The following is a 17,700-nucleotide window of genomic DNA, read 5'->3' as shown; positions in this document are numbered from 1 at the left end:
CTGCTTCCTGCTTGTGGACTGAGATGATCTCTCAGAGGTTGCTCCAGCTGCTTGCTGCCTCTGTTCTTCTGTCATGGACTCTAACCCTCTGGAACCATAAGCCCAAAAATAAACCCCTCCTCCCATAAGCCTCCTTGGTCATGGTGTTCTATCATAGCAATAGAAAAGTAACCGAGACAATGAGCAAGCTGAGCAGGTTCTGGCTGACCTGCAAGGATGAGCAAAAGGACTGGGGGAGATGGCCTGGGGCAAAGGATTTGCCTTGGAAGCCTCTGGCCCTGACTTCAATCCCCAGTTCCATGTGAAGCATGGGAGTACATGTTTGTAACCCCACTCCTGGGGAGATGGAGATAGGTGGATCCTTGAGGCTCACAAGACAGCCTGTTTATAGAACTTGAGGTCAATAAGAAGAGATCCTGTGTATTAAAGAAGAATGAGATCTGAGGTCGTTCCCTGGCCTTCACACACACACACACACACACACACACACACACACACACACACACACACACACATACACACACACTCATGCACACACAAAGATTAATACTCACTGCACCTGGACCTTGGACATCTTTAGGAACTTACATGCTGTGGGACGAGGCTTTCTGATCTCAACACTGTTGGTGCTCTAGGCTGGGTATTTCTTGGCTGTAGGCTGCCCTACACATTGTGAGGTTGGCAGCTTCCAGCTTGCAGGCCTCTACTAGCTAGGTACCAGGATCATAGCATCCTGCCTGTTGTGACAGCTAAACATGTCTGAGAACATCAACAAATCTCTTACAGGGGACAGATTCCCCTCCCAGCCAAGGACTGCCATTCATGAGCTCTTCTGGGACCTTGCAATACATTTGAGGAGTCAGGATTGGCTTCCCCTGATTTTCCTGCACCTTTTTTCTCTGACACTCTGACTTTGTTCCATACCTTAGGGAAAGCTGGCTGGCAGCTGGGGCCCTGGCGCTAGTTTTTGTGGGAGTGGGAGGTTGCACACACCAAATGGCACCCCATGTCTTCTCGTCACCACCTTCCCCACCTACCCTCTCCCTGCATAGCTTAGAGTCTCCTGGGGGAGTCCAGCTTTGTGAACACCAAAGCTCCAGGGAGTTGGTTATGACTGGGAAGCATACCCAGGGTCTGCAGGAGGAGATATAGAATACCATTCAGCCCGCAGGCTATTCTTTTCCTTATGGTTGTGTACTTACCCTGCAGGCACACATATTGCCCTGACTACCAAGAATATGACCTTGGAAACAAGCTGCCTGCCATGGCTGTCCCCTGTGGGCCTACCCCTATTTTTTGACAAAAATCCCCACAAGGCTCACACTTCAGCACACTGGTCCCCAGTATGAAGGCCTGGGCTCCTTGTCTGTATTTTACACTGGGTCAAAGCTCTTAGTACTACCCAAGAAGTACTCTAGTTACAGAGACAAGCACATAAGTCCCAGCATAGAAAGCACCCCTTCCACTGTGGGATGCAGGCCTCAGAGGGCGGGACACCTCCCACAGGCGTTGATTTGGAGGTAGACCTTTTAGAGTTGCCACTTCTAAGCCCGGCATGGCATGAAGTAGGTGTCTCTGAATGTTCAGCTGGTCGCTATGGAGATTTTTGTGACCTGGGATTTTCCTTACATGGGTGGCTCAGCCCTTGGTTGCAACTTCATCTTCGGATATCTTTCACGTGGCTTACGGTTGTCTCTCAGGGACCTTGGTTCTTACCCTGGGGAAATGGGTTCACTGCAAATAGAATTGCATCAGGGTTAGACAAAGCAGCATTTGATCTATTTTGGATATTGTCATATTTCTCTCTGAACTTCACTTTCATTGCCCTTGTAGATTTTTTTTTTAAAGTGCTTCTTCCCTTCTCCACCCAGGATTCTGTATTTAAGGTTATGATAGGTGGTTCCTGGGTGGCAGACAGTGGGGGCCCTTGAGGTCTCCCCGAGGGTGGAAGGTCCTTGTGTTCTGGGCCCCAGGGTGTATACTCATGCGGCAGGATAGACAACTGGAGTGAAAAGGAAGAGTGGGTGGGGGTAGTCTGAAAATGCCTTGGATCCCTACCAGCTAGAGGATGCGCCAATGGAAAATTCCTGCTGTGTGTCAGAGGCCCACCTGGCCCGGGTGACAGCCAGCCAGACACACAGGCCTCACGACATGTTTAGATAGCACTTTCCTGCCCTAGCCAGAGCTCTTCTGATCCTCACCAATGAATGCTTCTCTTGGAAAACTAGGCTGGCCTAGGTTGGAGTGCTTGCCTCCGCTCAGGGAAGGGATCTACCGCTCAGGTTCTAGGGCTCTATCACGGGAGAGAGAACTTTGATAGAAAGAGAAGTCTCAGGTCACTCCCAGGTCTGCACTGAGCACTTTCTGTGATCAATAAAAGGCTATATACAGAGTCCTTACCAACCCAGTGTCCTACTGGAGTGAAGCTACAGTCTCTAGGGGATTTCTCGCTGGTGTGGGGAGAAGCCAGGGTCTGAGAAGTAGCAGGTATTGAGGGCAGTTAGTTTCCAGTTGAGATTCTCTGGGTTCAACAGGACCCTTGACTCTCAAAGTATGGTACTTACCTAATACCACCCCTAAACTCCATATCTTTGGGTCTATGAGTGCTCCAGGACCACACTGTGTTCTATGATGTAGATTGAGCAAATCACTGAGCCTGACAGTGGCCATGGTGGAGAAGTCCTTAGATTTTATACTCCTGGCTTTTTCTGTCTGGGGTCCAGAGCTAAACAGAGGCAGCCTAGGGGCAGGATGGAATTATAAGACATTATTAGCCTGGATAAATCAATAAGCTAAAGATTCACCGAGAGATCCCGTCTCCAAAAAAATAACGTGGAAGGTGATAGAAAAAAGATATCTTCTGGCCTCTATATGCACATGTTCACATATTCATGTGTGTATATATACTACACACACACACACACACACACACACACACACACACACACACACACACAATCTGCATTGGGGTTAAACACAGGTCAAGATGGGCCTGTGCACACACATCTCTTGTAACTTTGACTGACCTGAGATTCTGACAAGGCCCAATTTGGATAATAGTCAATCCCCTATGGTTATGCACGTGAGAAGTCTCTTGACTAACCTGGGTATCCAACTAAACTTTCACCCGAGCCCGCTGATTACCTGATTCCACAGGTGTCTCTCAGAGACAATTAACATCCAATGTAACACCAAGAAGGCAAATCCCTCAGGTCACCCAGCTCCTAAACCCTGCCACCTCAGGGGCTATTTCCTCTTGTCTTTAGATTGTTCAGATTGCTTCCAGGGAATGAATATATTTAAGGAAAGCTCTGGACTTTATCACATACGGGCCAGGGTAAAGACAAACTCTGGCCCCAGGGTTGATGGACCTTGTGCAAGCCATTTCGTTGGAATTTCCAGGCCCCCTCTTGGCCCCCCCCTCACCTTCCTCCTTCTATGGTCAGAGACCTTTCTCATGTTCTCCCAATCATTTTGAAGGAATGGTCCCTGTCAAATCCCAGATCTGTACTTCCTAGCTCTAGGTCAAACACACTCTGGAGAGCCCCAGCTGCCCAGTGAATAAACTCCAGGGAAACTTGTCTCCTGAGGCCAGCACTCAATATCTCTTCTCTTTAGCTTCTAGCCTGTTCTTTTTCCAGTTCCCTATGATTGCAGGATCCCCTGGGAGTCAGGACACCTTGACAGCTTTCTTACCTCTTCTGAAAAAACAGAGTCCATGTCACACCATGTATCTTTGAGATCCCAGGGTACCCCAGAATGAAAAAGGCAGAAGTAAGGACACAATTGTGAGATTTTGTGTTTGTCTGTATGTGATAGATAGATGATAGGTAAGTAGATAGACAAATGATAGATAGATAGATAGATAGATAGATAGATAGATAGATAGATAGATAGATGGTAGATTGTGTGATTTAGGTGCAGACCCATCCTCCTAGGAAAGCTTGGTGTCTCTGTGATGCTTCATATTTATCATCCACTTGACATTTGGAGTCACCTGGGAGACACTCTTTTGGTTCTACCTGTGAGAATGTTTCCATGGAGGCAGAGGCAGAGGCAGAGGCAGAGGCAGAGGCAGAGGCAGAGGCAGAGGCAGAGGCAGAGGCAGAGGCAGAGGCAGAGGCAGAGGCAGAGGCAGAGGCAGAGGCAGAGGCAGAGGCAGAGGCAGAGGCAGAGGCAGAGGCAGAGGCAGAGGCAGAGGCAGAGGCAGAGGCAGAGGCAGAGGCAGAGGCAGAGGCAGAGGCAGAGGCAGAGGCAGAGGCAGAGGCAGAGGCAGAGGCAGAGGCAGAGGCAGAGGCAGAGGCAGAGGCAGAGGCAGAGGCAGAGGCAGAGGCAGAGGCAGAGGCAGAGGCAGAGGCAGAGGCAGAGGCAGAGGCAGAGGCAGAGGCAGAGGCAGAGGCAGAGGCAGAGGCAGAGGCAGAGGCAGAGGCAGAGGCAGAGGCAGAGGCAGAGGCAGAGGCAGAGGCAGAGGCAGAGGCAGAGGCAGAGGCAGAGGCAGAGGCAGAGGCAGAGGACCCACCCTAAGCATGATGGCATCATCCCACTGGCTGGGTTTACACTGAAGAGGGAGACAAGTAAGGAGCCAGCCAAGCACCGGCATTCATTTCTTTCTACTTCTTGACTGTGGATGCCATGTGACCACAGGTCTTCCCATAGCACCTTCCCCTAGGTGTACTATACACTCAGACCTTAAGCCAAAAGAAAACCTCCCTTCCTTATGCTGTCTCGGTCACAGCACTAAGAAGTGACTAATATGGTTTTCTTCTTGCAGATATCCTTAAAAATCCCCTGCCATCTGGCAAAGCTACCCAGACTGAGTGGATGGGGGTCCCGAGTCATGTCAGAGCATGGGAAGTGGCTTCCAGAACTCTGGGCTATGTGGTATGACCCTTCTCCCCCGTGCTGCTAGAATATCAACAAAGGGGTGTTGATAATCCCAGTACTTGGGCAATCCCAGCACTTGAGCAGTAGAAGCAGAAGGATCAGACATTCAAACCCAGCCTTGGCTACATAGCAAGTTTGAGACCAGCCTGGGCTACATGAAACCAGGTCTCCCAAAAGCACTAAAGCAGCAGTTCACAATCTGTGGCTCGCAATGCCTTTGGGGACTGAATGCCCCTTTCACAGGGGTCCCATGTCACATATCCTGCATATTGGATATTTACATTATGATTCATAACAGCAGCAAAATCACGGTTATGAAGTAGCAACCAGTTAATTGTATGGCTGGGGGAGGGGAGCACTGCAACATGAGGAATTGTATTAAAGGGCCGCAGCATTAGCAAGGTTGAGAACCACTGTCTCCAAGGATGGAGAAATGAAAGGGGACTGAGCCCTGGGTGTCTTTGCTGAAGGCAGAGTTGGAAGGGAGCTTACTCTCACAGATGGGTCTGGGCTTGGTGAAATGACATTTAAAAACAACCATCTAACCACTGACTTTTCCAGGGTTCCTTTGGTCTCACAGCTCAGGACATACCCTGATTTATAGGGCCCACGACTCCAGCAGCTTTGAGAAGGGTTCTGGTTTTTGGTAGCGCTGGAACTTATGGGAAAAGGCAGAAGCAAGAGACTGTACTGGAATGTTGGGAGTCAGGGGGTGAGAGGGGGGAGGAGGGAGAGAGAGAGGGAGAGGGAGAGGATGCTTCCATCTATCTTTGGCTACAGATCCTTGGTGGGTGGGATGGGAGTCCTGGTTTTTGTCACAAAGTTCAGCCATATCTGTCAGAGTCAGAGAGAGAGACACACACACACACACAACACACACACAACACACACATGTACATGTGCTGGTCACTCATACTCTCTCATTGAACAGACAAATGGTACACACCAAGGTACACCCATGGGTCTTAGAGCTAGAAAGGGTGAAATCAGGCTTAAGACCCATTTCTTCTAGACAAACTTTTGTCTCCCCAGGACACGGGCAGCACTGTGTGTTTCAAGGGAGGAAGGCACGGAACCCAGATGTAGGCAGGCTCTGTTCCAGGTCCTGCCACTGCTGATGTTAACTGGGTGAATCTCAGTGTTCTCATAAATAGAATGGACACGGTCAGTGACATTCTGGGGCTGACTGTTCTGGCTTCTAACATCCAACTCTTCAGTCACAGGAGGTGGCTAGCTCCGAAAGGGCTGTGGCAGAGAGACAGACCTTGGAAATGGGCAAACTCTACAGACAGGACTTTGCTTCCCATCAGGCCAGCTGCTAGGTGTTTGCCAGTATAACCCTAGGTGTGGCTCTGCTCCCCAGGACTGAGTACTAAGGCAAAATGCATAAAGGTCTCACCACATGGCTAGACTGGAGCAGAGGTTCTCCCGTGATTACCATGAAGTCTTATCATGTGACATCTCTTTATTCGCTCAGGTAAATTACTCTGGTTAGACATGCTTTCTTCGATCCCAAGGATGAAAATGTCCAGGTCCCGAGGGGCTGTAGGACTGAGCATGGAGATGGTCAGTAGGAGTCAGAATCTGCACCCTCTTTATAGACTCTGTCCACTATGTTGGAGTCTCAGGAGTCTGAGGAACCAAGGAGAACCTTAGAGACCACCTGGAAGCCATTTGAGCCATTCCATCTCAGCTGAGAAAACTGTGACAGGGCGAAGGAACATTCATGACCAAGGTCACTCAACCAGTAATGGCCAAGCTAGACTCAGATTTCTGATATCTGTGTTCCACATGGGCATCTGTCTCCAATGGTCCAGACTGCCTTTTAGCTCTCAAACTGGGGTAAGGTGTCCAATCCTTGCATGGCCCCTGCCCAGGGTGTAGGGGAGGGAATGTCTATGAGAGAGATCATGTGTGTTTTTCAGGAGAAAGCATATGAAGTAATGCGACCCCCATGCCTACATCACCAAGTTCATGAGACTATCTTTGTCTACACTGAAGCCACACTTGTGTAAAACATTCAAGACGCTGGCATCTTGTCAGTGAGTAGACACTGAGGAGCCCACTGTCCCCAGGCAGATCTTTGGGCCTCTGTGGGTAACAGAGTAGTGAGGCTAATGGCAGGGGCTAGACCCAGGTTCATAACGGCTGCTATGGTCTCATCTTTCCTTTTCTCCTTTCCTTTCTTTTCCCTCTCTGTACTTTTCCAGGCTTCTCCTTGAAATACCTGGGCATTTCTGCCTGTGGGACTTTGGACACATGGGGGCGTATAGAAAGCTAGACCATCTGCAGTGTCCTGCAGGACTCTATGACTTTATGTAAGGGCCTTACTTAAGCCTGCTTTCCAGGCCCCCCTCCATGGCTTCCGGGGAGCACTTCCCTTATAGATCCTCATTTCTGGGACTACTCCTTTGGAGCTGTTTATCAGCCTGTTACCATTACTAAAATGGTAGTAGCCATGTCTCTTTTTGCTGTGTGCTTCCACTAGGGTACAAACTCACAAAGCAGGACTTTTATCTGTTTTACTTGACTCTGCTCTCCCATGTCCCGTGCCAGGGATCTGCCGCCTAGTAGGTACTCTAAAGGTATTTGGTTGAAGGGACTTCCTCAATTTGCCCTCACGATCATGCTGCAAAGGAAAATGATCACCCCTACTTTACATACAAGGATGGTTAATATCAACTGTCAACTTGGTGAGATTTAGACTCACCTGGGAACAGGCCTCTGGGATGCCTGTGGAGGGTTATCATGACAGGTGGGAAAGCCCATCCACTGTGTGTGCCTGTGGAGGGTTATCATGACAGGTGGGAAAGCCCATCCACTGTGTATGTCTGTGGAGGGTTATCATGACTGAGGTGGGAAGACCCATCCACTGTGTGTGCCTGTGGAGGGTTATCATGACTGAGGTGGGAAGGCCCATCCACTGTGTGTGTCTGTGGAGGGTTATCATGACTGAGGTGGGAAGATCCATCCACTGTGTATGTCTGTGGAGGGTTATCATGACTGAGGTGGGAAGGCCCATCCACTGTGTGTGTCTGTGGAGGGTTATCATGACAGGTGGGAAGGCCCATCCACTGTGTGTGCCTGTGGAGGGTTATCATGACTGAGGTGGGAAGGCCCATCCACTGTGTGTGCCTGTGGAGGGTTATCATGACTGACGTGGGAAGACCCATCCACTGTGTGTGCCATCACAATGGGTGTGTAGGCTGAGGACAGGCATTCTTTGCTTACTTCCTCCTGACTGCAGATGCAGTGTGTCCAGCTACCTTGAACTCCCACTGACGTCGCCACCATGGCAGATTGTACCTTCCACTCTGAGCCAAAATAAATCCCTCATGCCTAACGTTGCTTTGTCAGAGGAGGTAGTCTCAGCAACGGAAAATATTTATGGCAGAAACATTTTTCAAAGGAATTTAACAACAGGCCCAGGGTGACACATACTGCATTTACCAACATCCCTGTGTCTGCAAACCAGGCTTTACAACCCAATTCCATGTTTGCAATTCCCAGAACATTCCACCTCCACCCCCAGTCCCTCAGTGCTGCCTTCGAAGTGGCTTCCTTTGCGATGGAAATCTACCATCCTGTCACCTGGAGCTGAGTACCACAGTACCCTTTAGTTCTACTTAGCTTCTTGGTGAGTCTTTTTCGACATTTTGTTGCTGTTGTTTGTTTGTTTGTTTGTTTTGCTTTGCTTCTCTTCCTTGCCACCCTTCAGAGATGGAATATTCTTGGTATCTTTGTTTCCCTAGCACCTAGGTTGGGCCTCTAAGAAGCGAAACATTGAAAAATATTGGTTGAATCAAGATAGGGAGGAGAGGAAGGTGGAGAAGGGGAAGAAAAGGAAGAGAAGAGAGAAGACATTCTGTACTGGGGGCAGAGGGGATGAACCCCTGTGTGCAGGGGAAGTGTGGGAGGGGAGGGATGTGACTGAAGGCAGCAGGGGTTGTCCTGCTGTCACACTCTGGTACTGGGGCAGCTCTGAGCAAGTGGTCGCCCCTTTAGCTCTGGGCCGTGTTCTTGGTCAAGAGCAAGACGTGCCTTGGCACCTTAGCAGCCAACCTGGTACCTAGCCAGGTCTTGGTGGATTAGTATATTTGTGTGATTTTTTTTTTTTGATTAGGATGTTGTAAAGATTGAATAAGCTAGTGTAGTCTTTAGACTAGTCAAATGAATTCCTTTCTAGTCAAATCTATTACCATTTCTGCACTGCTCTGCCCCACTCCTGGCATGCCTGTTCTCTCCTGCCTGGGTACCCTTGTCCACACTGCCCCTTTAGAGAAGATATTCCTCTCACTGTTTTCTCTGAAAACCTTCTAATCATTCTTCAAGTCTCTTCTCGGTGCTGAGTCATCGTCTCTGAGGGCTGGGCTCCTCCCAGCATGTCTTGGGAGCCCTCTCCCAAAACCCCTGTATTGGTTATAGGGGCGATGCTCACACTGCTGGAGTTGCCTGCCCATGGGTCTGCATGACTCCAAGCTTCAGGCTTGCTCCCAAGTCATTTAGCTAACTCCCAACACAAATGGGCCCTGGTAAAGATCCAATACTTTAGAGACATAAATTTTTCCAAAATTTATCTATAAATTCAATAAAAACCGCAATAAAAAACTTAACAAGAGTTCTAAAAATGTAATTTTATAAGCTAATACTAAAAGTCATCTAGAGGAGAAAAAAATGGGCAAGAATATCCAAGCAATGTTTGACACAGAACAATAAGGATGAAATGGCTCTTTTAAAACATTTACTATAAAGCAATTAATATAGATTGGTCTTTGTTTATGGACAGCTGATCTACTCAATGGGACCAAGAGAGAGACAGATCCAGAGAAATCCAGTGTATGCTGAAGGGACATTTTTATTTTATCTTGTTGTTTTTGAGGCAGCCCAAATCAACCTTGATCTAGTGAGGATCTTCCTGCCTCTGGAACTCTGAGATTATACACATGTATAGGCATCTCGCCTAAATCAGTGGGAAAATGCTGTTCAAGAAACATTTGGGAGCAATAGATTTCCAACTCAGGGAAAAATCAGGTTACAATATGGGTGGTGTCTTTATCTTCTAAAAAAGAGAATTCATCCCAGCTATTTCAACCAGCAAACAGTCTGTGGAAAGGATGTGCTGTGGTTTGAATATTGTTTGTCCATTCTGAAAGTCATATTGAAATATTACTGCCATTGTGGCAGAGGTTGGAGGTGAAGTTTTTGAAAGCTGATGAGGTCTTTAGGAGAGATGAATGTCTTCCTCAGGGGAGTGAGTTCTGTGTGATTTCCCTCCTCCACATGTACCTGCTTCCCTTTTTGAATTCTACTATAGAATGAAGCATCGTGAGGCCCCCTGTAGGTGCTGGTACCATGATCTAGGGCTTCCAGGCTCCAGAAACACAAGCTAAAGAAACCTCTTCTTTCTGTATAAACTATCACTTCAGGTATTCTGCTACCACAGGAAACGAAGATACACTCAAGAATTCTAGAGAGCATTGAATAGAAAGTGTTTAGGTTGAACGTACAGAACAATTTCCATAGCCACAGTATAGAGCCAAGCCTCTGCAGAAGACAATGTCTCTGCTGTGGTCTGGAAACTACCAGAAAGTAGCAAGTTTTTGTCATGGATGCCTCTGTGAGCATCCAATCTAGGCAAATGAGTGTGCTGCTGATTCTATCTGTACATAACTCAAAACCTCATGTGATGCATCTGAGAGCTGAAGGAAGCAGAAAGAGGAGAGAGAGAGAGAGCCAGAAGGGCCAATCAAGAGGGCAAATGGTTTTCCGAGGAAATAGTGGGGGAACAAGTTCTGACTCTGCAGAAAGGAAAAGGAGGAGAAGCTGCCAGAATAAAGCCCCAGGATGGCTCTGTTGTGGGAAGAGTCTAGGCCATTGCAAAGGTTGCTCAAGAGTGGCCAAGCTTTAGCCCCCTCTGCATGCTCAGTCACTGGTCTCAAACCATTCCAAAGCTATGTCATTTCTAGAAGAGAATCTAGGTGATCCTGGGTTTGACAATGACATTTTAGACACAACACTTAAAAAGCAAGGAAACAAACAAACAAAAAACCCATGATCCAGAAAAGGGAAAGTGGCTGAGATGGACTTCATCAAAATCAAAAATGTCTTCTACCCTGTGAAGGACACTGTTGTAAAAATGAAAACATAGGGTGTGGGGAGGAGAGAGGTGGAACCCATGCCCAATTTTAGAAATAAAACCCTTCCATCCAAAATACACACCTGAGCCATCTGAGCAAACATGACACCCAGGTGGTAAGTGCATGTGTGGAAAGATACGCAACGGCATGGCATATTCAGGGACGAGTCACAGATCAGAGGAGTTCCGGGACACCACACATGCTAACACAGCTGGAACCCTAAGCACTGACATCATCCAAGGCTGATGAGAAGGTGGAGCACGAGCTCCCATCCATATCGGGTGGGAATGTAAATGGTACAGCCTCTTTTTAAGGCAGTTTGGCACTTTCTTACAAAACCTAAACACAGTCCCACCATATGCTCCAACAATTACGCTCTTAGGTATTTGCCAAAATGAGCTGAAAACTTTGTCCACACAAAAACCTGTATGCAAATGTTTATAGCAGCTTTGTTCGTAATTGCTAGCAACTAGAAGCAGCCCAGACATTCTTCAGTAGGTGAGCGGCAAGCTGCACTATGTAAGAACAACGGGATACTGTTCATCAGTGAAAGGAAAGAACTAGAGAACTTCAAGAAGCCATGTTGGGAATTCACCTATAGATTGTTCAGAGAAGGAAGCCAGTCTGAATGTCTATGTTCTGAGTGTATGACACTGAGGAAAGGGCAAAATTACAGATATGATAAAAAATAATTGGTGGGTGCTAGGGTATCGGGGGAAAGTGGGGGAGGGGAATAAACACATAAGGGCATTTTGAAGGTGACAAAATGATTCTTCCTGATATTACAAGTGGTGGATAAAAAGCACTATATGTTTGTGGACAGGTATGAAATAGTACAATTCAGAGACAAAACCCTCATGTAAGGTATGGATTTCATTAATAATGATGTTTCAATTGACTGGTTGGTCAATTGTAATAAATGTATCATACTAACACAAAATATTAATGTAAGAGAGAAACTAGGTGTGCAGGGCTGGGGGCTCAGAGAATACAGGGAAACTGTGCTTTCTTCTGCAACTTTTCATACACCATGTATTCTAATCTTTGATTTAAGATCAAAGTGCTTGTTTGTTTTTAGACAAGATTTCTCTGTGTATCACTGGCTGTATTGGAACTCACTATGTAGACCAGGTTCAAACTCACAGAGAGTTGCCTGTTTCTGTCTCCAAAGTGCTGGGATTGAAGGTGTGTGTTGCCAGGCCTGGCTGCCTCATGGCATTTAAAGTAATTAATATAGTTGAAGAAAGATTGGAAGCAAATATCACGGGCAGTAGTGGTGTGACTTTACAGATTTCTCTGAGTACTTTTGGATTGCGCTTATTTTCCCAGTGTTCCGGTGACTATCATCTGTCACTCTCAAAAGTGTAAGAGATAGGTAAGGACATACACAGCCACCATAGACAAAAGGCTGTTAAAAGTCATATCTGGAAAGCGGTGTGAGCAGATAATCCAGAAGAACAAGGCCATTTATAGAAACAAGGTGTGCTTTTAGACTATTCATAACTATATTTAAAGTGGATTTCTTGTAGGAAGTGTTTAGTTGGACCATGGTTTCAAGAAAAAGAGATCCATCTTGACCATCCTTGCCTTTTAACTGGGGTGTTTAAATCATCCATGTTTAATTTCAATTATACTATTGTGAATGGCTCTATTAACATTGTGTAAAGCAGATTTCAAGCAAGGAGTATTTCTATGAATAAAGAAATTCATTTCCCAGAATCAGTTCATCAAGAGGATGGGGTGGCACCCAAGGCATATGTGTCTAAGGAGGCTTCCAATTATGTGAGACACAAAGAGAACTAGACAAACTGGTGGTAAGAGTTAAGACTTCAAATCATCTTGTCCTGTTCTATTCCTATTATGTGGGATTTTCATTAGCTTCTCTAAGTGCTTAATGAAGCAAAGTTCCTAGTTTGTAGTCTAGTTTGTAGTCTCCAGTTTCTCTGATGTGAGCTAGGATGTCTGCCTTGATGGATTTTCCCATTGCCCATGAGCTCATCAGCAGCACAGCCGTTTCTCCATGGGAGCCAGGAAGTGTCCTGCACTATCCAGGCCTCTTTAGGTCATTTCACTGCTGCCTGCTTTGACTGTTTGGAGGAATTGGATTTCTGACCTTCTACGTGTACCACGTTTGCTTCATTTTTGCTACCTAGAAATTTTCTATTCCTTGCTTTTGAGCTTGTATTATATAACACTTGCCTTTTTGGAACAGTCTGAGAAATTCCCATGTCTGGTTTGATTTGGGTTTTGATTAGACATCTTAATAGGTCTCCCACAACAAAACCTTGACGTCAGCCTTCACCCTTTCTCCCTGCCTGTTGTCCTGGAGTTATAACGTTATAATAAGTTGTTCTTTATTTAACTGGGAGGAGAAATGGCACTGCCCTCCTGGTGGAGACTGAAATTTGCTTGCAGAAGATACTCTTTGTCTCGGAATTCACCGCTTGACCCTTGAGTTCTATCAATAGGAAACAAGCTTCCACTCCACCCGGGTGCCAGTCTTGGTGGGTATGGGAAAGCACCAAGGGAGCCTTAAAGAGATTTCTGACTCTGAGATGTGAATACCCTTTAGCAAAAGACATTTGGAGTTACTTAAAATTATGCCTCTGGGGACTGTTTACTTAGAGCACCACCATGTCCTAATTTGGAGTCACACTATCCTATGCCTGAGGTTGGTGTGCTCTTGCAAAGTTACAGATAATATTCTGGGACCAGTTGTTTGCACAAGATTGGGGGCTGGGGTAGTGAAGAGTGTGGGAAGAAATGTTCACTTTTTTGGATGAAGTGGATGTTGCTCAGGGCCACATGTCCTAGACCTAGGATTGGGGGTGTCACCTGACTTGCCACTGCCAGCTGACTGCCAAGTTTCAGAGGAATCAATCACCTGTGGGTGTCTTTTTTGATATTTCTATTATGGGTAATGCAGGGAAGAGGCCAATTATGGGGCAGGTCTTGAGTCTGAGAGGGGAAAACAGTTTCTGAGGCTGTTGTGAGAGTGGAATCACTTGGTCCCTGAGCTCTGTCTAAGGACAGGAGGCTGGGCTGGGCCCAGAGGTGGGAGGCAGGGTAGAGCTTGGGCAGGACTTCAAAGTCAGTGACACAGCAGCCACCTCTGGGAGAGGCGATTAGCTGTGCTGGGTGGGTATTTCCTCTGTTCCCGAGGGCCTTCAGGGAGCTGTGTTGTTTCTGGCCACATTGCTGAGGATTAGAGGAAAACCTGGAAGGAGGGAGTGGGGACTGACCAGCGCTGGTGGAAAGGACCTAGGAGAGAATGAAGGAGCAGAAATGGGTGGTGAAGTCGAGCAGGGAGCAGACCAGAGCACAGAGTTTGTGGTAGGGCATTATGTGGACTGAACCCTTGTCTCCTGGGCCATGAGCAGCTGTGGAGAGCTAGCAGGAAAGAGGGAGGTTGGTTAAACTTGCAGTGTCCAGAAGAAAAGAGCAGATTCTCTCAGGATCTGTTGATAGCTGTGGGGGCTTCTGTAGGTTTTGTCTGCCTGGCACCACTTCTGCCCTCCCTGAATTGATATAACCTTCTAGAAGCATCTATTTAATGTGCTTTAGGTGGATCTGACTGCAGTATTCTGCACACTAGGAAGTGTGCTCATGTCCAGCCCAGGCCAAGGATAGGACTGGGTTTAAAGTTCGAGTCAACCGGTTGGGCCTAAAACTCTTCCCACAGACTGGGTAGGGGAGACCATCTTTTCCTGATGGGGTCTCTAAATAGAATATGACTAAGAAGGCTTCCTGCCACATGAGGAGAAAATATTTGAGAGATGGTATGAGTCAGAGCCCTGAGGGTGTAGTTTGGGGTACAGCTATGGATCACATAAGTAGAGACAGGCCACTGGAGAAAAGAACTGCAAAGATGTTGGTAAAATACTAGATCCAGCCATTCTTGAGGCTAATTCAAGCCTCCATTTAACACAGGCCACTAACATTTTTCTTTCCTAATCCACTTTGTTCCTTTCCCCTCCTGTGTAAGTGAAAGTCCTTACTAGCAATTGTGGGCTCAGCATCCTCTTTCCTTCTCCAGACTTGATATCCCTGATTCTTCTTACATGTAAAATGAGTGTCTTCATCCAGGACATCCTCCTCGGCTGGAGATGCCCCTCACGAGCCTCCTGGGGGAAATATTCCTCAACATGCAGTACAATGAAGCACACAGTGCAGAAGACTGATGACCGGGCAGTCCTTCTAACACTGGTAAGTCCTGCTGAAGGACCGCCATCATGGTATGAGTTAAAGTATTCACACTTCCGGAAAGAAGAAAGCACTTTGATATGGCTGCAGGGAGTACTAAGATCAGCACTTGGTCCAATCTCAGCTTCTAGGCTGGAGAGAAAGGAAGGGGTCCTCCTTTATAGGCAAAGAGATCTCAGGACTTCCCTGAACTACAGATAAAGCCACTCTGTCATCTTAACAGGCAGTTAATGAGCCAATTCATAATTTAAAAGACGTTTTAAGAAAGATCAAGAGGAAATGGGAAGTGCTTGTGTGTGTGTGAGTGTGTTTGTCTGTGTGTGAGTGTATGTCTCTGTGTGTGTGTGTGTGTGTGTGTGTGTGTGTGTGCATGTGTATGTGTGCCTAACAAAGAATGGCAAGCCCACTTCACTCTGTCCTACAAAGGTTCCGATCGTCATCTTGGGTAACGCGACAGGAGCAGAAGTTTTCCTAACAAACCTGGATTTAGATCCCTAAGGGCTGAACCTCCTCAAGGGTCCATGATGCCTGCAATGGACTTGGAGAGTCCTGCTTTGTCTGTCTTCTCAGCCAGGCAGTGAGTTACACACATGTTAAAGCCTGAATGCATAGTGGGGCCACCATGCCTTTCTGTGTTTGAGAGAAGTAGATTAAGCCTGAACTCAAAGGCAATCTAGAACTGCCTTCAGTACCTCTGGGGTTTAATTCCAATCCCATCTTCCCTGATATGATGTTTCCTGCTCCCTCCCTCCCTCCCTCCCTCCCTCCCTCCCTCCCTTTTTCCCTCCCTCCTTTTTCCTTTTTCCTTTCCTTTCCCTTCCTTTCCCTTCCTTTCCCTTCCTTTCCCTTCCTTTCCTTTCCTTTCCTTTTTCCTTTCCTTTCCTTTCCTTTCCTTTCCTTTCCTTTCCTTTCCTTTCCTTTCCTTTCCTTTCCTTTCCTTTCCTTTCCTTTTTTCCTTTTTCCTTTTTCCTTTTTCCTTTTTCCTTTTTCCTTTTTCCTTTTTTTTTTTTTCCTTTTTCCTTTTTCCTTTTTCCTTTTTCCTTTTTCCTTTTTCCTTTTTCCTTTTTCCTTTTTCCTTTTTCCTTTTTCCTTTTTCCTTTTTCCTTTTTCCTTTTTCCTTTTTTTTCCTTTTTCCTTTTTCCTTTTTCCTTTCCTTTCCTTTCCTTTCCTTTCCTTTCCTTTCCTTTCCTTTCCTTTCCTTTCCTTTCCTTCTTTTCCTTTCTCCTCCTTTGCCCCCTCTCTCCTGGGACTCTCTCTCTCTCTCTCTCTCTCTCTCTCTCTCTCTCTCTCTTTCTCTCTCTCGCCCTCTCCCTCCCTTTCCCTCTCCTTCTCCTTCTCTCCCTCCCTCCCTCCCTCCCTCCCTCCCTCCCTCCCTCCCTCCCTTTCTTCTTTCTTTCTTTCTTTCTTTCTTTCTTTCTTTCTTTCTTTCTTTCTTTCTTTCTCTCTCTTTCTTTCTCTCTTCCTTTCTTCTTTCTCTTCTTCTTTCTCATTTTCTTCTTCTTTCTCTTCCTCTTCTCCTCCTCCTTCTTTTTGAATTAAGAAAGATATAAAGCATTTCTCTGATTGATTTCTTTCAACATAGTAGTAGAAGGCAAATTTATACCAAAGAGACAACCAACCTCTACATTCCTCCAGAGACTGGTATGGGAGGAGTTGGGACTAATCATGATGACTGCTTTAAAGGAAAGTCATTTCAAAGCTGCTCCTATGGGTGTCTGAGCATGGCCCAGAGGTAGGCTGGGGCTGAAGTATCTGTGGGGAACTCAGAGAGAGGTGAGGGACTGGGGGAGACAGAAGCTGGGAGACAGGGGTGGGGTTCAAAGAGATGAGACAGCTAAGGAGGAGATGGGGATGTGTTTTGCATGTGAGAGATCTCAAGCATTTAGTGATTTTCAGCTAAGACACAACACAATTTCCCCAGGTATATGTGAAGAAAATAAGTTCTATATGCCTTCTACTCTAGAAGCAGCTGCTTTCCTCCCTCCTCCAGATCTCAGAGCCCTTGGCTCACCTGGGTCAGTCTCTCAGACTACTCTATGTGGCTGAGGGTCTCACACTTAGCAATTCAGAGCCATGGTCATTATCCTTAGCAGGTCTCCAACATCTAATAGAACACCAAACTATTGGGCCAGTCTGGAGAAATACTTACCTGGTTTACCCAGAGCTCTGCTATGTCTAGAGAAGGAGTCAGACTGCAGTGTGGACTGCAGTGGTGTAGAGATGGGAGACTTGGTTCCTCTGCTTCTTACACAGGTCCCTGGCCAATGCCCAAGGGACCAGGAGCCCATTTTAAGTGATGGGCAACCCTTTCTCAACGTAAGCCTCTGTCCCTTACTTGAAAAACAAGACACTGAACTAAATGAGGCCCAGAGCTAATCCTGGTCCCAGAAAGGAGACGATCTGATTCCTGATCCAGGAATTTCCAAGGTGCCCGGAGCCAGGTATCCTATGAGGACAGAGGCTGTTCTGAGCCTCC

This window comes from Mus caroli, unplaced genomic scaffold (assembly GCF_978045245.1).
Source record: "Mus caroli unplaced genomic scaffold, Mus_caroli_1 scaffold_4, whole genome shotgun sequence".
Lineage (NCBI taxonomy): Eukaryota > Metazoa > Chordata > Mammalia > Rodentia > Muridae > Mus > Mus caroli.
The sequence above is the reverse complement of the archived record's forward strand: the minus strand, read 5'-3'. Positions refer to the sequence as shown.